Source organism: Cryptomeria japonica, chromosome 5 (genome assembly GCF_030272615.1).
Source record: "Cryptomeria japonica chromosome 5, Sugi_1.0, whole genome shotgun sequence".
Classification (NCBI taxonomy): Eukaryota; Viridiplantae; Streptophyta; class Pinopsida; order Cupressales; family Cupressaceae; genus Cryptomeria; species Cryptomeria japonica.
Window position 1 is genome coordinate 741,945,086 of NC_081409.1, and position 19,816 is coordinate 741,964,901.

Consider the following 19,816-nt stretch of genomic DNA (forward strand, 5'->3'; position numbering starts at 1 on the left):
CGTAATAAGAATGAGATATAAAACAAGGATAAAACATCACCACAAGATTACATCAATCATATTAAATGAAATTGTATAAGATAAGAGCTTTCACAAGCTAAAAAATTGAATTTATTGATAAAAGGTATTTGTACAACAGTTTTGTATATTTTTACATGTTTGTTTCTTATTCTAAAATAGAGTTATAATACGTTTAAATACAAAGTAGACAAGAAAGAACCTTGTTTTCGGTTACAATTCTCAACCTAAACAACTAGAACTAATGGAAAAAGGAAGCCTAATGCTGAGCTTTATATTGTGCAACAATTTGCTACAAGAAAGGAACATGTTCTTTATAAATAAGATAAGTCTCATATTACTTTCTTGGTCAAATATTCTTGGGCATCCAACTAATGCGTCGCTAATTTTAAGGCCTCAAAAGTGCTCCAAAATGATGGTTACATGAAGAAGAGTTGTTGCTTTGAAATTATTTGTCAAGCAAGGTTCCTTGAACAACTCTTATATACTTTGAATATACTTACTAAGAGTCAAAATATCTGAAAATTCCTCTCAACCATTTGAAAAAATATCCAATCTACTACCTGATGCTCTCCACAAAATAATAGCACACCTGTTTGTTGGCAAATGCACACTCCAATGAGACATTGTAGATGATTGAAGGTTTTGTCATTGATGGCAACCTTACAATCCTATGACACCGGCAAGGCAATCCACCGGCACTAGCAAGTGAGACTTTACACCGGCACACAGACCACCAGCATTGACAGTGAAAGAAAGCATACCGGCATAGAAGCCGACAAGAATTTTGTTTGTAATTTATTTTGTTAATTATTGTAAAATCATTGTAAGCCGACATAGGTAAATTTTAAAATGACTCAAAAGTAAAATCTTTCATAGTCGATTAGTAGCATCCAAAAATCACTATAAACTTTTAAAAATATCTCCTCGGAGTTCTAGAGAGATTGAATTCAACTAAAATACAAGCATAGGAGGTATGAGAAAAATTAGTATTTGTAGGGTCCACCTTCACAAAATGACCAAAGCATTGTCAATTGCCTCAAAGGTAGGTTTGCGCCAAAAAAATAAGGGCAAATAAAGTCAATCTCACCCAAACGAGAGAAACATTGATAGATTTCCTAAAGGGGCTGAAAGAGGGAGACCAAGGACAAATTGTTAGAGGATGTTAATCCCAAACCCAACCCTCAACACCTAACATAGTCTTTCGATCATTAGTGGAGTTAAAAAACAACCAAAAACCCCTTAGTAAAAGAGTAAATCTCCAACTTACCCTCCACCAAAGGCATCTAGTTGTCTGAAATCCATTGATGAAAGTTAGAAAGTAACTGCCACATGTGGTTCAAGGACATAGTATCGACTAATTCTTTTTCTAAATCCAACTCCAAGGCATAATATAAACTAGTAGTGAGGAGAATTAGCAATAGGCTTATGCAATGAATCAACAAAGGAGGTCTTATGAGGCACCCTCCCTCCACGCACAAAAGCCTTAATAAATGTCATACAACAAGAAAAAAGGGACTTCATATTTGAGGGAACCTTGAGAAGTGTGGAGTAAGTAATTAGAGGAGTGCATACCATAGAAGAAGACTTACTTGTCATGGCCACTCCCACATAGGATCTAGTAGGTTGACACACCCCTTGTAGCTCTACCCCAAGTTCAAGGAAGGAGAGGACATAATAGGAAAGAGACTAGATTCAAACTAAGGAGATGGGTATGTGATGCCATTCTAGGAGATGCCTATTATGGGAACTTATATTTGTATAGAGGCCACTAGCTATGTACATTAACAATATTATATTATATTAACTTATTATTTTTTAATAGATATTATATTATAATATTATAGTTTTATTATATTATATTTATGATTAAATTATATTAAATTAAAAATACTATATTATATTATTTATATTAATAGTCTCTTGTACTAATGTTTATTTTATTCTATTTCTACTATTATTTTATATTATCTTAGATTAATATTTATAATATTAAATGATCCTTAATCTTAAGGGTAACCTAATTGAACTCTAACTATAATTGAATCTTATAAAAGAATAAAACATAAATAAATAAAAATATAATTTAAAACAAATTATTTTATTTTAATATTTAGTTATTTTTAGTCTAATATATTAAATAGTGTTTTATATTTGATGAAAAATAATACATATTGTTCACATTAAAATTTTTAATATATTAAACTAAAATAGGGGTAAAAAAAATTTCAACACAAAAACTGAACACACATTAAGCAAATATATCTTCAACAACTAACTACTCCAACATGTGAATATGATTATGAATAAAAGTAACATTTTCCAAAGAACTAGACAACCTGAAAATTTGTCAAATAATATATTAATTTGTCTCATTAAATCACTTATTCTAGTATATAATAATATATACCAATGATTTTTTAATTGTATGAAAAATATATTAATATAAAATAGAATAAGAACATCAGATAAGAAAATTTCTAAATGTTAAAAAAAAACCAAAAAGAAAACCACTATTTAAACAAATAAAAATAAAAATTTCTACACTTTTAAACTGAAACATATTTAATATGTTTCATTCCAATACAATTAATATTACATATGTTCCTTTTTGTATATCTCAGTTGGGCTTTGTTAAGATGGTTTTTTAGGAATAATTTATGTATTTTTTAATTAGCCTTTGGATTGCATAAAACATATAAATTTATGAATTTAGATTCTCAACATCACAATGCTTTTTACAGTGACATCCATCAATTTTCTCTCTGGTTTTTTCTACAAATAAAATCTTCATAATTTTATTGAAACAATCGTGGGTATAGCATTATATTGTGAAAACAATAGATCTAGAGTCACACCTGTAAACATAATTATAATTTTTAAGCGTATAAGGTCCAAACTAAAATAAATCGATTTACCTTATAATGAATTTGGATATACAATAAATGTTATTACAGTGCCTTCTTCACATTTGTTTTCCATATGGTTATAGCTCGTATGCTAGAACATGAGACAATTTTTATAAGTACATTTTTGAACATGCAAGCAATCTAATAGATAGAACTATAAGAGCCTCTCTCTTTTATCATATTTTCATCTATAAAAGTTATCCGTTGCTGGTACCAGGCAAGCAAGTCCTGGATGATTGTAGCTGAATTTGCAGTTTGGTATAGATTTGTATTGAAGCTCTTTCATCAATGGAAGCTGTAAAATAAACAAAAACTTGGTGCAGTATGTACCAATGGTTAAGAGAACAGTAGGAAAGTCCATTTCTTGTGATTTAAGAAAAAGCATTCTTCTCTGGCTCGTAATAAAGTTAAAAGACCAGATGCCTCACGTCTCTTGGTAATAATAATTACCTAATCATTATAATTATAATGATTTCAGTAATTAGTTAATGAACATAATTATATTAACATATATTCATATTTTTGAAAATACACTTGCTATTGAAATTATGGGCAATTGAATGGAACATTGCAATATCAGATATTTTTATAATGATCTTCATTAAAAAGACTCTTTTTCTTTCTAATAAAAACCGGAACAATTGTTGACTGGAAAAACTAAAAGAAACAAATGATGATACCTATTCATCAGATGGTCTTATGTACTCTGTTCAAAATGTAAATTTTGAAAATAACAAAACGGAGGAACAAATCTTCTCAACACCATTTAAACCTTGCGTCAAGATTAAGCCCATGACACTATTTGTAAGGCACCAGTGATAGCGAGCCCTAAAAATGAAATTTGTCACCGTCTTTGAAAGCTTTTTTGGTTTTTCTTCGTCCGCATTCATTTACTAACGTTTTCACGTCACCATAAAGAGCTTGAACATAAATAACATCTTATTGGAAAGAAAGAAAATACATGCTCGCGCATCAACCTAGAAACATGCAGCACGAAACCTTTAAATGCTTCAGTATTACAAAACCTTAAAATTTAGGTATTTCCTTTCTTATGCTAATTATGTCATCTGTTTCTCCATGGTGGGTTATGGAAGTTTTCAGAAATGTTTCGAAAGGATTTTTAGTTCGAATTAGACAAATAAAAAGGATATTCACCTCACTCAGAGCTGCAGGTAAGCGGTAGGGTTTTGCATATCAATGTCCTAAGTTTGTTTAGGGTTTTCACTGAAACAATCGTCTGAAATCTCTTTGGGTTTTCTTTGTTCTCCTTTCATAGAAACCTTTATCAATTGATTCGTGTTTGTTAAAAATGCGATAAACTTTCTTGATCAATCTACTTCTTAAACTATTATGATAAATAAACCATTGATTATTGCTGATAATTGTAAAATAACACATTTTATCACACAAATAAGATCCCTTTATAAAAGAAATCTAATTCATTACTAAAGTGCAATGCAACCAGCATAGTAAAATAATTTTTTTTATCAATATAAGGTAGTAGCCGTTACACATCAAGTTTCTCCTCTCTTAAAAATCACCTAATATTTTTGAAGACATCCATAGAAACAATGCGTGTTGTTGCTTGGTCTACAATAAACCTCCTCCATCAAGATGTTGGAGGAAATAATTACAAGGTTTTCTTCAATAATTCATTATGTTGGTAATAACTTCAATTCCTCCTCATCTACATTGAAATTTCTCTAGCAGAAGTAGTAAATATAATTCAATACTTGAAATTTGTTGTATTTTTTCAACCATCACAATAAAATAGCTCTTTGATAGCTATAGAGTAGCAATTGCTACACATTGAGAAAGGCTAATCTAGCAACTAATAATAAATATTATTGTTCTCCTTTCTTAAAACCTTGGCACCATGAGTAATGTTTATTTGCTGGACACATAATAAAGTCAAGTGGAAGCTTCACTTTACCATCTTGCAATATTGAAGATGAAGCTCTAAGTGGATGTTTTTCTAAAAAATGTTTCCATAGATGATTGGATTGAATGCAAGTGTGTATGCATTGGATACGAATTCCTCAGAGGAAATGTGAAATGTCTTCAAGATTACAAAGGTCATGGTGACAGTTATGTCTGTTCAAATCATTATATATGACTCATGTTCCAGTAAGATAGAACCGATAGTTGTTAGTGTGACCTTTGTAATCTTGAAGAGATTTTAATTTTCTATAAGGAATTCCTACATAATTAATTCAATCATCCATAAAAAAATATTTTATTAAAAACATCTACTCTGGGAGCTTCATCTTCAATGGAGAAAGACAAAAAAGTGAATCAACAAGCTTTGAGAACAAACAAACCTAACTCTAAAACATTAAAAAATTGAGCACACTCATGGGTCCTTCTTCAGAAGCCTTCACTTTCTAGGCCATTCAAACAAGTGCAAGAGAAAATTGATTGATGTTGCAAAATAAATAGTTGCATGCTTGAATGAAGATTACTCAAAGTAGATAATGGGTAGGTAACAAATAAATCATTTGAAATAAGAGGTCCAATATTAAAGAAGGGTAGGTAACAAAAATATTATCTTATTTCTAAGGGGAATCAACAGTTTCAATTTTCCAAGAGATAGCTATCTCTTGATCCATTGATTACATACGATAGTTAATATTTTGGAGTTGTTTATATAATTCTCCACTAAACATATGTATTGTAGAAAATAAGTGATCCAATATTTAAGAAGGGTAGATAAGAGTAATACTATTCTATTTTTTTAGGTTTATAGAGGTGTCTATCTTATCAACCAATAATTGCATAGAGTAGTTAAAGTTTTCAAATAATTGTTTCAATAATTTCCGACTAAACGTTTACATCATGAAAAATAATTGATCCAATGATTAGAAGGGTAGGTAAGAAAAAAAATGTTTTCCTTTTAAAAAATAGTTTCAATTGTCAAAGAGTTTTTTTATCTCATGATCCAATGGTTATATTAGATAGTTAAGATTTCTAAATTGTCGTTACATAATTTTCCATTAAACTTATACATCTTGGCAAATAAGTGATCCAATGATGAAGAAGGATAGCTATGAGGATTTTTTTTTTCTTCTAGAAGAGATTGGGAAAATTTGAATTTCAAAAGATCATTTCTGTTATTTTCCACTAAACTTATGTTTTGTTGTAAATAAACCATCCCATGGTTATGTAAGATAGATAAAAAAATACTATTTATTTTTTAATTTTATTTTATAAAAAAATTCATACTATAAAAATTTCCAAAGAGTTCCTTCCATAATTTTCTAACTTATGTTGTTGCAAATAAATGAACCCACAATTATGTTAAGAAATATTATTTTATTTTTAATTTTAATTTAAATAAGAATTGAAGATAAATGACTAAAAAAAAATTTAAATATCTTTGAATGTGAAATTGGACTTGAAATATTTAATAGTAGAAAGAAAAATAATTTAATAGTTTTGTATGTGAAATGAGTGATGCAATTAATTACATCATAAAAATGATCACTTAAGTAAAATTAGATAAAAATTCATTTATTTAATTATGTTTTATTTCAAATAATTTGTTAGAACAAACTATCATTAGAGAGAGAGAGAGAGAAAGAGAGAGATAATTTTGAAGGGTCTATATTGTGATAGATACAATTAATATTATTGTGTTTCTTATAAAACAATTTGTGAATCAAAATTTTTGTAGTTTTTTGTATTGATATAGCGAATAAACTATAGTACAAAATTCGGAGTAACTATTTTCTTAGTACATCATAACTATCCAAAATAAGATAAATGTGTACATCAGTTGTCAAAAATAAAAAAATATTGGCCATGGTGTGTGTCTAGATTAAAATCCAGGTGATGCATCTTGTAGGTCCTTCCAACCAAACAAGTCTATGATCATCCAACATCCTAGCAGATTGGATCATCTGTTGTCTTACCTGGTGGCCATTGCTCTTGATTTATTCAATGAGAGCATCGAGGGCATTCACAAATGGAGTTTTGTTAGCATTGGTTCTTCCCCATGTGTAGCCATGAGATAGATCGAAGATGAATACTGTGGCATGCCCATCTAATAGGAATCTCTAGAACTTCTCTTTGTTTAGTCTAAAAACCATGGTAACCTACGAGTAGACAAAATGGAGGGTGAGACTTCGAAAAGACTTAGTAAGGGCCCTTGCTTGCCCTTGATATTTTTCTAAATTCCTAGCTTTCCATAGATACCAAAGGATATCACCAAAAAGTAGATTCTAGAATATATTAGTATCTTTCTTAAGGCCTTTAATGTACCCTATAAAAATATCAAGAATATAACTATGCAATGGAAGAGTAAATCCAAACATAAGCTAAATTTCCATAGCAATAATGCAGTAAAAAAAATGTGTCTACTGGACTCCTTGACTTTACAAATAGAGCACAGGTCCTCTTTTGAATAGTACGATCTGACAGGGAGCTTATCAAGAAGTAAAAGCCATCTGAAGGTTCTTTTCCTCGAAGCCAGTGGAGACCCCCAGAGAGCCTTAAGAATATTGCTCCATTGAGCATGCCATAGGTTAGAGTACCAAATATAGTTGAGATGGTTAAGGATGCTAAAGTTAGAGGAGAGGGTTTTATAAATAGAGAGAGGTTTAAGGTTCTGAATCGAGCTTCCATTAGACCAAATGAAGGAGAGAAAGTGGTTATCATCAATAGTACAAGTTATGGGAGGCTGGAGTAAATTACAAGAATTGCACACGATGTTATACGTCATCTTATTAGATAAAGGCAAATTAAATTTACTGGAGAGCTCATCGCATGGGATTAAAATTACATTAGCTATGATATCTTTGAAAATACAAATACCTTTGCTAGCCCATTTTTTGGCTGAACACCCTTGAGTAAGGGTGAGAGGGTTACATTTATGGGTTAAGTTCCACCAGATTGACCTTTCCCCAAAGACTTGATTAACATGGTTGCTCGAACCATTTCTAACACTAGACCTAATAGTTTCCCATGCTTTCCAGATTGTTTTAAAAATAATAGATTCTACGGTAGAAATTGGAAAGGATCCAGCTAGCAGAACCCTAATGGGGAAGAGCTTCCAAGAATTAGTTTTCTTACAAACCCCCAACCTAATATTATTATTTATGAGCTCTTTCCATAGTTAATTACCTTTTAGTGCATGAAAGATCCATTCGAAAGCCAGTGTAGTCCCTTGGATTTTCAGATCCTTAAGACCCAGACCTCCAAAAGATTTATCCATCTAGCACCATTCCCACTTGACAGAGTGAGTTTTTCTATGACCTCTTCCATCAGACCATAGAAAATTTTGAATAGGTTTTTGTATCTCATTGATCTGATAGTTATTGAACATCTATACAGACAAATAGTAAATATTGTAGGAGGAAAGGATCTTTTGGTACACTTCCATTTTTCCTGCCAGCGATTGATAGTGCTTATTCCATTTGGAAAGTTTGGATTAAATCTTCCCCTTAATCCATGACCACATATCCTTAAGGTAGGGAGAGATTGCAAAAGGGATCCCTAGATATCTTACAATTGTGTTTTGCCCTCCCCACTGATACCCATAGGCAGAGAGCCAGTCTGGAGGTTTCTCAGTCCATCTGAGCAAGGTGTATTTGGACTGTGAGATCTTAGCCCCAGCAGCGTCATAAAATAGAGAGATCTTGGATGATAGAGCATCAAAATTCTCTTTTGGTAATTCAAACAATAGAGAAGTATCATCTGCAAATTGGATGTTGATCAACTCTGAGTCATTTTGGAGGGAGATTCCACTAACCTTAGGGGAGAGAGAATTATCCCTGAGTAGATGAAAAATACCATTGGAGGCTATTACAAAGAGAGTAGGGGTGAGAGGGCACCACTGACGAATAGATCTACTAAGCTCAAAGGGTTGAGAAATCAGACCATTTACTTCTACTTGGGCATGAGCATCCCTAAGAATTACCTTAACAAACTGGTAAAAGATCTTGGGAAACCCAAAGGCTTTGAGCATTGTGGATATGAAACCCCATTCAATCCTATCATAGGCCTTTTCAAAGTCCAACAAGAACATGGCCACATTTTGATCCAAAACTCTAGCCCATTCCATGGCCTCCCAACTTGTAATAAGATTTTCGAAAATGTATCTCCCTTTAATGAAACTGGTTTGGGTAGAGCAGATAAACTTACGTAGGATATTTTTGAGCCTTAAGGAAAGAATCTTAGAAAGAATCTTATAAGAGACATTTAGTAGAGTGATATGGCGCTAGTTCTTGATTAGAGCCTTGTCCCCTTCTTTGGGAATAAGCTTGATCAAACCTCTATTGATGTTAATTCCCAAAGACCCTGTCTCGATGGCTTCATTATAGACCTCAAGCAGATCATCAGCAACCCATGCAATATTAGCCTTATAGAACTTAAGGGTAAGCCCATCCGGGCTTGGGGCTTTGTCATTATTAAGGGAATTAATGGGTTTAATAATTTCCTCCAATGAGAATGGTTTACTAAGAAATTTAACCTCATGGGGAGATAAAAGATTAGGGATAAGAGCCCTACATTTGATCCTAGCAGTCCTAGAAACTAGAGAGTCCTCAAAGAAGAACAACTGCTTATAAAAGTTGAGGAACTCATTCATGATTTCCTCATCAACATAAATTTCCTTACCATCCACCCACAACTTATCAATCTTGTCCTTACATTGTTTTTGTTTCAGAAGGTTGAAAAAAAACTTAAAACCTTTATCTCCTTGAGAGAGCCAGAGTATCTTGGCTCTGGTTTGGGCACCTAGTGCTTTATGATGCTGTCATTTTCTGAGTTCATCTCTACTCACTACCACTCGGTGGGTAAGATGAGAGTTTCTAGGGTCATTTTGAAGGACTTGCTCTGCATTGTGCATATTAGAGGATAGAACAAGCTCCACATGTCTGGCATCTTTGGCATTCTTTTTGCTAATGGTACCAAGGATCTTCTGCCAACTTTTGATCAAGGTATCCCATTTATTGATATAAGAACCGCTAGAGGGATTCTACTTATTAAACATCCGTACTATATGAATAGCTACAAGAATGTTCTGGTCTTTGAGGAGATTGTTTTTAAGAATGAACTTACCACCAACCTTACTATGGGGTTTGTTCACACTCCTAGTGACAATTTCAACAAAGATGGGGTGATGGTCAGAGAGGGAGGAGGGTTTGACCACCACTGGGTAGCCTTGGTGATCTAGGATAAAGGAGAAGAAGCCTTTATTGGTATAGAATCTATCCAGTCTAGAGTAGATTATGTTACCAGCTTTCTAGAAATTGCACCAACTAAACCAAATGCCCTTATGAACATGTTTTAATCCTTCCAATGGGTCAAATAATCTCTTCATGTTTTTTCATTTTGTCCCAGTGAGGCTTTTACCCTCCTTTCCACTCAATAGTAGCACCTCCTGATTTTTCATCCTTGTGTTCGACCATATTGAAATCACCCCCTAGGATCCATGGAATATCAGGAAGAGAAACAAGCCATTTCCAGAGCTCATATCTATCTATGTAGTCATTGAGGGCATATATGTTGCATAGCTTGAATGAAGAATCTCCATGTTCGAAAGTAACCCAAGAATCTCTATTGCAAGGGAAGACTCTGGAGCAAAGGATAGAATTTCGCTAATTAGCGTTAATAAGAATGGCAACCCCTCCTTTTCCTTTCTCATGTTTAGTGAAGAATTTGAGGGAGTCCTTCCAAATAAAGTTTATATTGATCTCCAAAGTAAAGTTAACTACTTTAACTTCCTAAAATAGGAGAAATTCCAAATCCTTATGACAATTAAGCACTCTTCTCACCATATATTTCCTGTCAGGGGATTCTAGCCCCCGAATATTCTAGGATACACATTTCATGGAGAACAATCACTTATTTATCATTCTTGTTAGCCTTGAATATGTTAAAGCATTTAGTCATACTTTCCTTGCGGTTAGATTTTTTATGCATGGAAGAGAGTTTGTTTTTAGAGCCTAATGACCTCCCTCTTTTCCTTTTGGTGAGCGCTTCACCCTTGGATATTTCCTCATTTGGGATGTCTGTATCCTTTAATTCCTCACCATTAATGGTCGACAAGTTGGATCTAAATTCAGTTTCTACCATAGACTCATGAATTTTCACTAAGGAGGCATCATCCTCAGAATCCCCCTCAGACATTCCTATCTCAAGAGAGAAAAGGGTTCTAGTATTGTCAATCATTGGAGTGGCTAGGATAATCTCATAAATGGCATTATCATCATCAATCAAGGGATTAGATTTCATAGGAACAAGGGTTGGCGACGTAATGAGGATATAATGAGGGGAGCAATCTGCATGCCTTGGAGGGTCCAATGAATCATTCTGCACTAATGTTAGATCAAATGGATTATCCCCAGCTTGGGACTGACTAGTTGTGAGAATAGATTGTGGATCGTCGAGGGCAAGGGGGGTTGCATCCCTACTCCTATTAAGATCACCCCCACAGTCAATTCCTTCAAACATCCTAACTATTGAATTCACATGAGAGTCCTTTGTAGGACTGGTCATTGCCAGATTCTCTGAAGGGATTCTAGACCCTTCTTGCACGAAGCATGGTTTGGTAGAATGAGAATTTTGTTGCCCTCTGGCCCTAATTTATTTCAGGGCTAGTTGTTGGGAATTCTTCTTTTTAGACTTTTTTATTTTTCCTTGAAACCACCTGAAAGCCAGAGTCATCGATTTCTTCCATCTGCAAGATAGCTGCAAAAACCATCGAGTGGGGGGGTTCTACATTAAAGGGGCCAAAGTCGGTATTTCTTTAAAAGTTAGGGGGATCAACAAGTTGAGTCTTAGGGAAACTATCCACTGCATTATTGATGGCCTTGCTTAGAAAGTCAAATTTATCTTAACAGATGGTTCTTTTGAAGGCTTAGATGATGAATTGGGTGGAGAAGGGTCATCTTTATTTGTGTCAGTCCCATGCGGGTTAACATTAGGCTTAGAGCTATTAGAGAGAATAGGGAAATATTTCCTGACGTATCCTTCCCTTCTACAAAGGAAGCACAAGTTCAGACCACCTAGGATTTCCAGAATGCAAGTGAAGGATTCATCCCGCAATTTGATATCAAGAAATCTGGGTATGTCAACTTCCAGATTGATAGAGATAAAGACTCTAGAATCTAGATTGGGGACAAGATTCATAGATTGATAAACTCTAACCACTTTTCCTATTGGATCAGGCACTTGCGGAATTAAATTCCAAAGAATGGGAGGTAAATTCTTAATTATAATCCACAAAGGGCAAGAAATAGCCATAATTTGTTCACTAATTGCATCAAAGGACCATTTGAGGGCTCTGAAGGTGGTTTGGCTAAAGCCCTAGATTTGTTTATGAAGAACCTCTAACTAAGATTTATTGTCTCTAAATAAAATAACAAATAAACCTTTCTGAATCATTCTACAGAAAGAGAAATTGAACCCTAGCTTTCTAATGCATACATTTTTTATCCAATCATCAAGAAATTTCCTAGCCGGACATTTATCCACATTAGTAACTGCAAAAAAAATAGCAATGTCTTGGAGTCTTTTATTTTCAAGCTCAAGGGCATCGGTCATGTTATTGTTAGGAGAGATAGAGAAAGTAAAAGGAGCCAAGGTAGGGTCCTTACCTTGTCCTCCATCTCTATCATTGAAGCCTATAGTAGAAGCACTTACCAGAGGGAGCTTGGCCTCTTGTGAGACCTACATGACATCACAAACGATGGCATCTCAGAAGGATTTTCCAAGGATTTCTTCCTTGAAATCTTTAGAAAAGGGCGAATTGGGTTGCATCCGGCCCATTAAGCCCCGCCTCCATCGAGCATTAACTGCTTCTATCCTCTCTCGTACCTGCAATAGCTATACCCACAACAGACTAGAGCCTTGGCAATAGGTAACAAACAAGAAGGATAGAAGAATAAATTCTTACCACTGTGGAGGAGGTCTTACGCCTCCTCCACATGCAGGAGTGAGAAGCCCGATGCCAGGATCATGAGGGATCCATGTCAACCCTATTTGCAAACCCTAGTTGCAGAGCCCTCAAAAGATCCTTCCAAATTATTTGAATCTTTAAAAAATTTGTGTAGTTTGGATATGTTAAATACATTAATATAAAAGATTATAAAATTTTACTTTCATTTTAATATTTGATTCAGTACAAAGGTTACATAAACATATATAGGTTAATAACTCTAGCATATCTTAGATAGATGTATAATTTCATATATTTATATTATATTATTATATTTCTATGTAGATTTATAACTGAGAAAAATGAATGTTGACATATATATGACCATCAAATTTATATTAGCTATTTTTAGTCAACTTATTCTATTACACCCTCCATACCATTATAAGTATTATTATCCACCTAAGCATTGACATGATTACTAATTATTTTTTTATTTTAAAAAATATAAAAGTGAAGAGTAGTATAAGTATTTACATTTATATTACCAAATAATAAATATAAAAACTTAATTAATATGATATTTTTACATGTCTAGATATCACATTGATTCAACATTTACATACTTTAGTTCCAATAATTATAATAGGGTGCAAAATTGTTGGCTTGATGATGAAGGTACAAATTTAATAGGTTGATTGAAGAATTTATTTATATTTTCGTTGATGGAAACCATGTTTTTTTTATTCATCTAAGTCATCTAGACCAGCCGGTATAGCCTAACCGGTGGTGGAATCAGTTAGACGTAAAAACTGCTAAGTTGTTGTCAACTTTTAAATAGGTACAAAGCGTTGATAAAGAAATCAGTATAGACAATTGGTAAATATTTAGGTGTTGTTGTTTTATAGGAGTGTTGGAGACAAGAACATGCACCTTTGTTCCAAACCGCATCAACAGATTCAATGTATTGTGAAAGTTATGATTAGAAGAATAGTCACAGGTAGGAAGAACAAAGAACTGGTATAGGAGAGATAATTTGATCGGTAACTGGTAGACTTATTGTTATGTTTTGTTGTGCTGACATAAGTAAAGTCTAATGAGTGGTAAAATATAAAAGGTATCTAGATTCATTGAATCTAGGGAATTGTTCCAAGGTTCTTAGTCGACTTAACAGAGTTTGTTATAAGGAGATGTTAATTGCATGATTTCATAGACCAAGAGTGAGACTTTGATCATGCGGTGGAAGGAGAAGTTAGGGCTTGATGTTTAGTTGGCGATAGAAGAAAAGATGAAGTGGATCTAATTAGGCATAAAGGTGCTAACTTCAGATCAATCAAACTTGTTGTCTTCCTAATAGTTGCAGCAAGAAAAACCTCTAACAAAGTCACTCCTAACAAGGTGCAGTAGGATCCTAGCATATCCAAAGGTGAAATCCTCTAACAAGGTGACACATTAGCTTGTGTTTGTAAATCCCAGTAATGTGGATAGCTTCTAATAGGCCTTATTGTATAGCTCTTAACCAGGCTAAAACACTTTTAATTGGGTGTGCCCCTAACAGGATGATTGTATAACCTTAACCGGTCAAATCTCTATATTGCAGATAGTTGATCTTTGTGGGTACTAATTCCCACCATGGGTTTTCCCATTTGGGTTTCCAAGTGAAAAATATTTGTGTTATGATTTGCATGCTTTATTGGATGTTTTCTTATGTGGTTATATTTCTTGCATCCTTATTGATTTTGAAGTTGGTGAAAGGTGTTATTAGATTTATTAAGTTTTTGCTTGCACTGATTCACCCCCCCTCTCAGTCCCTTATAATTTTATCAATTGGTATTAGAGCCTAATTCTCTTAAGGCTTAACCACTCGGGAAGGATCCCTAAGGCTAACATGGGGGAAGGTTCAATAAGTTATAGAGAGCTTTCAAACAGGCTTGAAGAATCTAAAGAAGCCCTTAGTGAATTAAGATTTAAGTACAAATCTTCATTGGCTAAGAAAAGAGATCTAGCTAAGGAGTTGATGGAACTTAGTGAAACCAATTCATCTGAGGAAGAAAAAATTGATGCCTAGTCTAATGAGGTGGAAAAATATAATGATGAAAAGTCAAATCTAAGGAGACAGTTGGAAGCCCTTACCATAAACATGAGTCAAGAGTTGTAAGTGAAGAGGATAGTTGAAGACAAAATAAGAGAGAAAGCGCATAATATCTTTAAGCTAAACTAGGAGATTGGTACCCTGCATGTACATCTTCATGAGAAAAGAAAAGAAAAAGAGGAGATACAAGTTGATCTAGACATGTCTATGTCTCTTAGAGAAAGTCTTACAAAGAAGAATGAGGAGCTTACCAAGGAGTTGGCTGATGCAAATGAGCTACTAGTCAAATTCAACAAGAGCACTACTATTCTTGATGAGAATATTTAGATACAAAGGTAGAAAGGAGATACTTATGCCTTGCCAAGGGATACACAACCTTTAAACAAGGAGAGCCATTTGGTACCAAGAATACCATGCATCTAGCCAAATCTACACTAAAGACCAAGAAAAACACTAGTATAGAGCCTACAAATCAGTATGTTTTAACTATCATAAGGTAGGTCATACTGCAAATGTTTGTAGAAATAGATCCAATACTTTTGATGAATATAAACCTAATGCATATGAAGGATATAAGCCTAGTAATTTTAATGGATATTGCTTCCATTGCAATAAGTATGGGCATAGAGTTATTCAGTGTAGGTCAACAGTGAATAATCAGAGATCTTACATGAATCAGAGGTCTAATGGTGAATGAAAGAGATCTTACAATAACCCGAGGAACCCTACTTGGCAGAGATCTTATGTGAACCAGTCTAGTACATATGAAATGGAGAATAGATGGAATGTGACATGTTCAATTTGTCACAAATTTGGTCATTGAGATATGAATTGTTAGAGAAGAACTAATAGAGGAAATGTTGGACCCTAGAGAGCATTTGGAATGGCATGTTTCCACTATTAAAACATGGGACACATTGCTAGCTTTTGTAGAGCTAGAATGAGTCAACCAATTAATGAGTCTATTGACCGAAAAGGAAAGAAGAAGGTAGATGTGGTGGAAACTAGAAGTGAGATGAATAAGATATGGAGGAACAAAAGTGAAGAGAAACCATCAGAGGACTCCAATTCTTCACTTGGTGTGGAGAATCCCTCACCAGAAAATTAAGCTATATATGAAGCTTAGGGGAGCATATTGTCACATCCATTTCCAGACCCCCCTAAATGATGTATGGTAAGTCAAATCTGCATATTTTGATGCAACATGATGTTATGAAGTGATTTTGAGATGAAACCAGTAAATTGGATGTGATATGTGAACCGATAGCAAGTTTTAGGGTTGAACAGAGAATAGGGTATGTCCAACCGGTTTATTATTAAATGTAGTTAGTAAAAGGTAAATAAAAGGTGTTTATAGTTTCATTTTTCACTTAGTATTTTTGAGAGCACATTTGGAGAGTGACAGAAATACAGAAGAGTATTTGATTGCTACTTTGGTGAAGTTGATAGAAGATTGTGAAGATTTGTGGAGAAGTGAATCAGTGGAAGAAGCATTCAGACTGGAAACCCTAGTTGTGAAGAAGTTGAAAGGTATTTTCTATGAATCTAAGTCTATGTCTGAATTCTCATAATGGATACACCACATATTGTTGATATTATTAAAAGACCTCGACCAGAGTTTAAGAGACATCCTCATAAGTCGATGGAGACAGATCCAACTAAAGCCCTATCTAGCATACCCTATGGTGTTTTACATGTTGAAGATATTATATCGCACATTCATTTCAAACTGGAGGATTTGGGCACTTTTGCCATCTTTGATCAATACTTATAGCTATGTGATAAACAAGTTGTAATGAAGGATGACTTTAGATGGGTTACCAATAAGGGTTTTCATCGGGCTTTAAATTTTATAGATGATTTTGAAGAAGAGAATGTCAGATATGTTTTGATCAAGATTCATGATCAGTTTATGTAGTTCAATAGACCAGAGAAGATTACAAAAGAGGCTATTCATGTTGTCACCAGATTATGGGCAATCGGTGAAGTTCTTGTCTTCAGATCAATTCCAAAGGATGAGATTATTCAATTGACAAAATCAAATTGGAATGGTCCTGCTATGATGGTAAATGACATAGATGATATAGAAGTAAAGTTTTCATCTATGGTTATCATCTATAGAGTTTACCATTCAAGATAGATGAATAGCATACTCGGAGCTGCTATTCACACAACTTACCGGATGTTGAAAGAGAATGTTGATTATGACCTAGCAGAAGCTTTGAGAGCCGAAGTGATGTTGAATCTTGAATCAGTCAAGAAATATAAGTAATAGAAGTTAATTTTTTTATTATTGGATTATTTTTCTATTTCCAAAATTTTTTTCTTGGTATAGGTGATATCCAATGGTCTGTAGATACACCGACAATGTCACTGATCAGGAACAATATTAAGATGCTTGGCAATGAATTCACAAAAACTATCTAGGGATACTTCAAGGATTTCTAGAAGAAATTGCATACTAGAGAAAGGATACTAGAGCATGTAGTTAAAAGGTATGAAGACCACATTTGTTTATGATTGATACAGAAACTTGCCATATGGAGGCTACGGATTCAAGAACTTCATGGGTTATGCCTATGGCGCATGAGGTAGAAGTAGATATATTGACTAGTTATGTTGATCACCTCATATCTAAACTGATAGATCTAAATGTATCTAGGTTTGGCATATTCAAAGAGAAATCTATATAGGTACATTCTTAATTGGCCACACTAGTAATAGCCGAAAAGATCAGGAAAGAAGTTGAGGAATTTGATGTTGTACAAGGTTTCACAAAAGAGATGATTGATGAAGCAAGAACCTCTATTATCTCCACCTGTAGACAAATTAAAAGTACAAATGTCAAGAAGGATAAGCCCCCTCCTCCTCCAAAGATACAAATCAAAATAAAAGCAAAACAAGATGAGCCACAAGAACCTAAAGATACAAGAAAAAGAAAGAAAGAATAGGCACAAAGAGTGTTTAAGAATGTAGTAGAGGAAGAGGCAAAATAAATTGAATCTGAAGGTGGCAAGAAATAATTGAGAGCAAGTGGAAATAATTCAAAAGTAGTTGGTGCACCCAGTAGAAAATTAGTAAAACCACAAGTAACTAAACATACTATACTTGGTAATTTGTTGAAAAATATAAGGAAGCATGGTATATTGATTGTTGTACATAAGCACTATAACCATTTTGGTGAATAAGAGCATAAAAAAATTCAAGATTCAGTTGTGTGGTTTATGAATCACTATATAAAATCCTTGATTTAATTACAAGATTAGATACCTCATTCTTTGTATAGTAAATTGGAAGCAAGATGGGAGACTGCAATTAGGCAGGACAAAGAAATAATAGAGTATGTACTAATGCATTGACAACTGGAGACCTCAAAGGAGGAAGTACAAGAAATTATTTTTAAATAAAAACCATTATTTAGAACCAAAAAGAGGTTAACAAGATTGCTTGTTGGTGAGTCCCAGTCGATGCAAGCTGAGACTGAGCAAATTTTGAAGAATTTTTTAGGACCTGAAAAAGAAGAGGAATTGGAGATGATAGATACTTCTGAGGAAGAAGATATTCCTGAGGCACCGGTAATTGAAGGTGAACTACTAGATGCATTTAAAATTGATGAGATATTTACTCAAATAGAGAAATAACCAGAAGTTGGTGCCATATCTGTTCGTACCACCACATTCATTCCTATTGAACAACCAGTGTTACTAAAAGTGATTCCAACTGGTAAAGATGAAGAGGAGGCACATACACAAGATAATGAATAAATTGATGATGTGCAAATCTTTGAGCTACCAGAGAGAAATGAAGAAATGTAGAACCATACTCAGGAGAGTGAACAAACTGATGTTGAGGAAACAACAAAGTTATCAGAGAAGGAACAAGAGAAACAAAAAGAAGAAGAACAGATGGTGACCCCTAGTCACTTACTTCAAACAAGATCATTGATTATTATGAGGATGATGATACAATGAGAATTCAATGACCAATAAATACTGATATGTTGAGTCCAACATAATTGATGGAGATTGCATGTGCAATGCAATCCAAGGAAAATTAAAAGATGATAAGAGCTCAAAGAAGAGAAGCTCAAACTATATAGACTATTGTTGATATATTTTATAGTTTCTTACCAAAGACTGATACTGATAATCTCTCAACTCCCATTCAAAAACTTGACCACTTAGTCAAAACATCAGGGGAGAAATTGAAGAGTCTTGGAGAGGCTTCTCTACACAATGTAGAGAAAGAATGTGAACAAAAAATAATTGAGATGTTGATCAAAATAATTGACAAAGATAGAGAAGGACTAGCTGTTTATATGGACCAGATCAAAGAAGAATTGGAGAATGGAGGTAAAATACTTTAAAAAATCTACAACTTTTCATTGTTTCTTGTTGATATTGACAAGAAGAGAAAGGAAGCTCAAAAGGAGCTAAACAACTTGAGTGAATAATTTGATCCCTTAAATGATTCAACAATAGTTTTTCATAGATCTGTTATAGTGGTACAACATAAGCTTAAGGCATGTGAGGCAGAAAAAGTTAAAAGGCATGCATCATTGCAAGAGTTACAGACTCATCTAGTCCCTAAACTACAAATTTTGTAGAGAGGATACAAAGTGACAGAGGCAATTTTGACTAAACCAGAAATGAGTACACTTGATTCTATGGAAGAGCTTGCATACCAGATCTAAACACATGTTGAGATTACGTCTAATTTTTTGGAGACATGGGAGAATGATTTGAAGGTCTTGAAGACTATTTTTGCTGATTTTTTTCTCAAAATGTAATATTGTGAACTTTTGAACTCCTATACATTTGGTAATACAAATTTTGGTGTGTTGTACTCATTTGTTTTAAATGTATTTGCTTACCTTTGTAATTATTGTCAAAGGGGGAGTAGTACTCAAAAAAATTT